This window comes from Cryptomeria japonica, chromosome 2, assembly GCF_030272615.1.
Source record: "Cryptomeria japonica chromosome 2, Sugi_1.0, whole genome shotgun sequence".
Taxonomy (NCBI): Eukaryota; Viridiplantae; Streptophyta; class Pinopsida; order Cupressales; family Cupressaceae; genus Cryptomeria; species Cryptomeria japonica.
In genome coordinates, this window is record NC_081406.1 from 307,661,029 (window position 1) to 307,669,471 (window position 8,443).

The 8,443-nt window shown below is 36.3% G+C and overlaps 1 pseudogene; it reads right to left on the reverse strand.

The window, feature by feature from the left end:
- Positions 1-455: 455 nt before the first annotated feature.
- Positions 456-7,961, reverse strand: LOC131075414 (tubulin alpha-2 chain-like; annotated as a pseudogene).
- Positions 7,962-8,443: the final 482 nt, after the last annotated feature.

Here is an 8,443-nt window from a genome sequence, read left to right on the forward strand (position 1 = left end):
CAAACTGCTCATTGCCTTGCCCTGATGGCTGCAAAAATAGCTACTTGAAGCTGATTGATCGCAGCCAACTCACGGTAAAACCCTTTAACCATGAACCAAGAATTTCATTACATGTTTGGATAATCAGTTGGGACATCAACTGTAAGCACCTTCTACCCAATGACACAACACTCCAATGAAAATGCAAATCTCGATCTCTACCAGAAACCCTCTTCTGTCCAATGACAAGACACTCCAATGCAAATGGAGTGCCCAGTCCCACTGCCAATCCCTACGATAGATCCTCTTGCCCTCACTTTATTTGCCCCTTCTTTTTCCTTCAGTTGGAGGCTTCCAAAATGTATAAATCTCCCAATTGTCTCTAATTATCTCTCTTTGAATGAGTCTTTCCTGTAAGATGTGTATGAATCTCCCAACGGCTAGCCTAGCTGGTATCAACGTTCACACTCCAAGCTCTATGTAATAAAGCAAAAATGTTCACGCTCCAAGTTCGATGAAACGAGGCAGTTCAGATTTGTGTAGGTCGGGCGTTCGATGTCGAGCGAATGGCGACAAATGTCGTGTTAGGTACCAGAGGCAACTGAGAGGGGGGGGTGAATCAATTTTCAAATAAAATTAAACCAAAAACAACTTAACCAATTTACTGCTTAATACCGATGAACCAGTCTGTTATACCAGTGGATAGATTTAACAGATAATTGCAATACCGATAAAGATTAATGCATGAAACAAAAAGGCAAAGTCATCCACAACACATAACACCAATATTTGTACATGGAAACCCTGTAAGGGGAAAAACCATGGTGGGAAACCTTACCCACAATCAGATGATACTATTGTAGATAGTAAGTGTACATAAATGGAGTCTGCACATGCAGAAAGGCCAAGTACTTAGAGCTCACTGCTCAAACACAAATGGGAGTCACACTGACTACAATTGGATGGTTAAATCCAATAAGAATGTACTGCTCAAAATATCATCTTCATATGTTGGATTCAGTACTGGTGTAGTTCTGATATGCTTTCACAAAAACCTAGCTTCACCTTCAAATGATGTTTGTGTGTATAGCTCTGCTTAATCTCGCATATACCTTCACACAAATCCTTTTCACATTCCACATCTGATCTTACAAATAAGACCTTACATTTATACCATAACCTAAGACCAATTTTAGTATGTCGGCTCTACAAGATATTACAATAAAATCATTTTACAAACAATACAATATCCGATGTAATAACCGATTCAATATGTCAGCTTAATGCATTTACAACAATAATTAATCATCTCCATAGTGTGCCATGTTGATCTGGAAAAGACAAACCTGCCGGTGCATAACCTGGACCTATTTGTCAGTAACAACAAATATACAAATACAAATATGTTAATAAACAATTCTCCAAGATAAGATGTCCAACCAATGTCTTTGACATTACCAAGTGTTTTCCATGTCATTCCAAGTGTTGGTAACCATTATATCCTATCGGTGTACCATATATCGGTGACTGTGCAAAAGTCACTTGCTTGCCGGTGAATGTTGCTGGATCTCCAAAGTGCTAGAGTTTTAGTAGGTGTTGAAATCAATGACAAAACCATACCAAAATACCAAAAATCTCCCCCTTTGGCATTGATGATAACACAAGATGGAAAAACCATCAAAGTGCCAAAACAGAAATGCCAAATACAAAAACCAACAATCTCCCTAAAGTAACAATCTCTCCCCCTTAGAGTAATATGAGTTTCCTTATGTTTTTCTGTACCAATCTCTTCCCAAAATATAATGTGTTTTTCCATAGATATCACTCCCCCTTTGACATCAAATGCCAGAGTTACAACAAAATTAGGTTCATATACAAAATACTAACCAATTTCAATATACCAACTACTCCCCCTAAGAAGTAGCTTTCTCATCAAAGCCAGAGTAAGAATATTTCTCTGTTAATTCAGTCGGTTGATGACAAACATCAACTCTCTAAGTATCTACCAGTGGGGGTATGACCCCAAGTTGTTCTCTAAGATATTCAAAAGTCTCTTTAGGCAGAGGTTTAGTGAAAATATCTGCAAGCTGTTCTTTAGTATTCACATAAACCAATTTTATTTCTTTTGCTTCAACATTTTCCCTTAGAAAATTCAGTTTGATGGAAACATGTTTTGTTTTAGAATGTAATACCAGATTCTTAGATATATCAATTGTTGTTGTGTTATCACAACAGATAGTTAGAGGTTCCTTGTATTTTACCTTTAAACCTTCCAACATTTGTTTAAGCCATAGTACCTATGTACAGTTAGTTGCTGCTGCAACATATTCTGATTATGTTGTTGATAAAGATGTACAACTTTGTTTCTTACTCAACCAAGAAACTAATCTGCTTCCAAGAAAAAATGCTCTGCCGGTGGTTCTTTTTCTATCATCCACATCTCCTGCCCAATTTGCATCTGTGTATGCACATAGGTCAAAGTTTTCATCTCTAGGATACCATAATCCAAGATTTGTAGTGCCTTGTAAGTACCGGAAAATCCTTTTTACTGCTTATTCATGATTTTCTCTAGGATTACTCTGAAATCTTGAAACAATACATATTGCATTCATAATATCAGGTCTTGTTTGTGTCAAATATAGTAAACCTCCTATCATAGATTTGTACCTTGTTGGATTAACAAGTGTAGATTCATCCCTTAAAGATAGTTTGTCATTTGTAGTCATAGGTGTGCTTACCGATTTAGAGTTCTCCATCCCAAATTTCTTAAGCAACTCTTTAAAGTATTTTGATTGACTCAAGAATATACCTTTGTCAATTTGTGAAATCTGCAGTCCTAAAAAGAATCTTATTTCACCAATCATAGACATTTCAAATTCTTGCTGCATTTTAATAGAAAAGTCTTTACACAATCCATCTTCTCCTCCAAAGATTATATCATCAACAAAAACTTCTATAGCCAAGATGTCATCCTTAGTCACTTTATAGTATAATTTACTATTAGCATTACCTTTAAAAAAACCAATTTTCAAAAGATACTTATCCAATCTTGCATACCAGGCTCTTGGAGCTTGCTTCAATCCATACAAAGCTTTCCTTAACCTGCAAACCATATCTTTGTCATTTGTCAAATAAAATCCATCAGGTTGTTCAATGTAAACTTCCTCTTCAAGATCTCCATTCAGAAATGCACATTTAATATCCATTTGATATACTTTGTAGTTCTTATGTGCTGCAAAGGCCAAAAACAATCTAACTGCCTTAATTCTAGCTACCGATGCAAAGGTTTCATTATAGTCAACTCCTTTTTTTTGAGAATATCCTTTACACACTAGTCTTGCTTTATTTATGATAACCTTACCATCTTCACTAAGTTTGTTTCTGAATAACCATTTTGTTCCAATTACATTTTTATCTTTAGGCCAGGGAACTAATGTCCAAGTGTTATTTTTCTCAATTTGTTCTAATTCTTCTTCCATAGCTTTAGTCCAATATTTATCTTCACATGCCTCATTAACTGATGATGGTTCAATTTGAGAAATAAGATAGACCTCTTCATTTGCCAATCTTCCTCTTGTCATAACTCCTTTGTACTTGTTTCCAATTATCTGATCTTCAGAATGATTGAATCTTACATATCGGGGTGTCTTTGTTTGCTGTTGTTCCTCAATCATAGTGGAATTTTCAGATGATACCGGTGTAACTAGATCTTCACTCTGTACTAGTGGATTTAGTGTAGGTTCATTTGTTAGAATTTCTATTGCCGGTTCAGAATCTATATACCTTGAAGTTCCTCCAAATTGTTCATCAATCTTTACATTTGTACTCTCAACAATTTTCTGCAATCTCTTGTTAAAACATCTATATGCTTTACTCTTAGATGAATAACCAAGAAATATTCATTCATCACTTCTAGGATCAAATTTCCCAATATACTCATCTCTTCTAATGTAACATTTGCTTCCAAATATTCTGAAATATTTAAGAGTAGGAGTAATACCAAACCATAGCTCATGAGGGGTCTTACCGGTTTCACCTTTGATGTGAACTTTGTTGAATGTATAGACCGTTGTACTCACTGCCTCTCTCCAATATACACGTGGTAGATTTGCTTCTGATAACATACTTCTAGCTGCATCCAAGATAGTTCTATTTTTCCTTTCAACAACTCCATTATGCTGTGGTGTCCGAGGTGTTGATAGCTATCTTCTAATTCCATTCACTTCATAGAATGTATTAAATTACTTAGATGTAAATTCTCCTTGATCTGATCTTAAACATTTGATTTTCTTATCGGTTTCATTTTCAACCATTGCTTTGAACAGTTTAAACTTTCCAAGTGCTTTTGATTTTTCTCTGAGAAAAGTAACCCAACACGTTCTAGAATAGTCATCAATGATTAGCATGAAATATCTATCACCTTGTAAGCTTTTAGTTCTAGCTGGACCACATAAATCAATATGAATTAAATCAAGAGTATTATTGGATTTTTCTGGAATACTTTTGAAACTAGCTCTAACTTGTTTTCCAAATTGACATTCCTTACATACTGTATTGTGAGGTTTGACAATTTTAGGTAAATCTCTAACTACCTTAGTAGTACTGATTTTTACCATGCAATCAAAGTTTACATGACAAAGTCTCTTATGCCATAGCCAACTTTCATCTATATGTGCAATCAAGCATGTCTTTTCACTATTATTCAAATGAAAGATATTACCTCTAGTCTGATTACCGGTTGCAATTTCTAAACTAGTTCTATTCATGATTTTGCATTTTCCATTTTTGAATTATAACTGAAATCCTTTCTCAACTAATTGACCAACACTCAAAATATTATGCTTTAAACCTTCAACATAGTAAACATTGTTAGTGTTATGCTTACCATCAAGAGATATTGAACCCTTACCTCTGATTTGACAAGCTTTGTCATCTAGAAATCTCACTAAGCCTCCATTATATTCTTGAAAGTTCAAGAATTTATCTTTATCTCCTGTCATATGATGTGAGCATCCAGAATCAATGATCCATTCATCATTTTCTTCAATTTTAGCTGCCAAGGCTTGTTCTACTGTAGGTGCCGGTTGATCTTTTGTTATAGCAACAAAAACCCATCCATTGTCTGCCGGATCTTCATCAGAATCATTAGTCACTCCTTCATCAGCAACATAACAAGATTTGTCCTTATTCTTCTTAAATCTGTATCTCTGATATTCAGGATTAGGCTTGTATGTCCTTCTAGCTTCTTCTCTTAGTCTAGCATGTCTGTCAGGGCATCTTGAAGCCATATGACCAATCTTGTTGCAGTTAAAACATTTAAAGGGTGCTTTACCTTCATACTTACTTCCAACTGGACCTTTAGGCATTTTTCTTGCAAATAGTGCTTCAAGTTCTTCAAGTTCTTCATTTTCTTTCCTGCTTTCCTCAAGTTCTTTTGCATAAAAGGCTTTCCAATCAGATTTTTCAAATGATGATGTAGATGATGTTGATGCTTTGAAGGTTAAATCTGTCTTTATAGTAGCAACAAGACCAAATTCCTCAATTTCAAAGGCTGAAAGTTTTCCAATCAATGTATCCCTAGTTACTGATGTATTAGGCATTGGTATTAACTCATTTATAGCAGTAACCTTCATTTTATATGCCAGTGTCAATCCTCTTAATACTTTTGAAATAATTTCATCTTCACTTAAGGTTCCTCCACAACATTTAATACCCAAAACAATTTCATTAACTCTTTCCATAAAAGCAGAAATCCTTTCATCTTCTTCCATTTTTAGATTTTCATACCTGACCCGAAAGCTTTCAAGTTTTGCAATTTTGACTGTGGAATCTCCTTCATTCAGTGTTTCCAAATGATCCCAAATAGCTTTAGCAGTTGATCTTTCTGATAATCCCATGATTTGTTGATCTGTTAATGTGCTCAAAAGTGCTTCTCTTGCTTTGCAATCATTTTCCTCATCTTTAGTTAAGTTAGGTGGATTAGGCTGATTGGAAGTGGGAGCAGTATAGCCATTCTTTGTAACATCCCATATGTCCTTTCCAATGTAATTCAGATGTGTCTCCTTTCTGATCTTCCATATGCCATAGTTGGTTCCATCAAGTTTGGGACTGTCCTTCTTGAAATAGTTAGTAAGCATTGGATCTCCTCAAGCTGTTAAACTTCTGCAAAAGAGGACTTAGCTCTGATACCAATTGTTAGGTCCAAGAGGCAACTGAGAGGGGGGCGTGAATCAGTTGTCAAATAAAATTAAACCAAAACCAACTTAACCAATTTACTACTTAATACTGGTGAACCAGTCTGTTATACCGGTGGATAGATTTAACAGGTAATTGCAATACCGGTAAAGATTAATGCATGAAACAAAAAGGCAAAGTCATCAACAACACATAACACCAATATTTGTATGTGGAAACCCTGTAAGGAGAAAAACCATGGTGGGAAACCTTACCCACAATCAGATGATACTACTACAGATAGTAAGTGTACATAAATGGAGTCTACACATGCAGAAAGGCCAAGTGCCTAGAGCTCACTGCTCAAACACAAATGGGAGTCACACTGACTACAATTGGATGGTTAAATCCAATAAGAATGTACTGCTCAAAATAGCATCTTCATATGCTAGATTCAGTACTGGTGTAGTTCTGATATGCTTTCATAAAAACCTAGCTTCACCTTCAAATGATGTCTGCGTGTATAGCTCTGCTTAATCTCGCATATACCTTCACACAAATCCTTTTCGCATTCCACATCTGATCTTACAAATAAGACCTTACATTTATACCATAACCTAAGACCAATTTTAGTAGGTCGGCTCTACAAGATATTATAATAAAATCATTTTACAAACAATACAATATCCGATGTAATAACCAATTCAATATGTCAGCTTAATGCATTTACAACAATAATTAATCATCTCCATAGTGTGCCATGTTGATCTGGAGAAGACAAACCTACCGGTGCATAACCTGGACCTATTTTCCGGTAACAGCAAATATGCAAATATGAATATGTTAATAAACAATTCTCCAAGATAAGATTTCCAACCAATGTCTTCGACATTACCAAGTGTTTTCCATGTCATTCCAAGTGTCGGTGACCATTATATCTTGTCGGTGTACCATATACCGGTGACTGTGCAAAAGTCGCTTGCCGGTGCATGTTGTTGGATCTCCAAAGTGCTAGAGTTTTAGTAGGTGTTGACATCAATGACAAAACCATACCAAAATACCAACATGTCGTAGATGGGCTTCATTGTCCAAAAGCACAGAGACATCGGTGTGTTCCAGAAGTGAGTGTGTAGAAAGCACACTATTGTAAGGCTCAACCACAGATGTGGACACCTGCGACGAAGGATACATAGTGAATCCTAGCTTGGATCTTTTTAGCCATAATCCATAGAAAGACACTCCAAAAGAAGCGAACCAAGTCCAGATCTAGTCCCTCCGCCCACTGCATTGAAAACCAGAAAACCTTGTAGACCTATGCAGTTATCTGCAAGCTTCTTGATATGGTCTAGGCAAAGATCCACGATCTCTTTGCCAATGGTGTAATGGCCACGAGAAAAGTTATTAGCCACGTCTTCTTTGCCATTGGTAAGCTTCTCCGGGTGAAAGAGCTGATGGTAGATGCCAGTGTGAACCTCCTCTATAACAGTGGGTTTCAGATCTACAAATACAGCCCGAGGAACATGTTTCCCCACACTAGTCTCATTGAAAAATGTATTGAAAGTGTCATCTCCGCTTCCGACAGTCTTATCGTTGGGCATCTTGCCATCAGGCTGAATGTCTTGCTCCAGGCAGTAGAGCTCCCAACATGCATTTCTGACCTGGATTCTAGCCTGCCCAATGTGGATTGAAATGCACTCCCTCCTTTTCGAAGCTTCATTACATAGAAAAAGGGGGGGGGGGGGGATGTATTGCTGTGAAAGTGAATAATAGTGAAGAAGGCATTTGAAAAGACACCCACCCCTTGACATATTAACGTGCACTCCCTTATAATGGCTTTGACATATTCTATTCCCCCTATCACCAGTGCCATTGTATTCCACCAACTCACCTTGCGTTAATCATTTATTGATTTTCTTTACTGCTATCACCTCTACTTAATTGGTAGGTAGGCATAGTCGCTTTATTTCATTAGCTATATTTAGCTTCAAGATGGTAAATGGATTATTTCATTCAATAATAGATATTTATAATAATAATAGTAATTAATGAGTCTTATCAATATTTGGAAAAAGGAAGGTTATGACACCATAGGTACACAAGAAAACCTATTAGGTCAAATAGAAAATAGCCAAAAGGAGCTTGAAGGTTTAATCACAAGGCTAAAAGATCCCACTAGAACAAACTCCCATAGGACAAACCTTGCCAGTTCTTTGTAATCTATTGTATCTCACATACAATCTGTGAGTGGGCAAATAAATTTTTGGTCCAGTAAGAAGGAAGAACAAAAGCA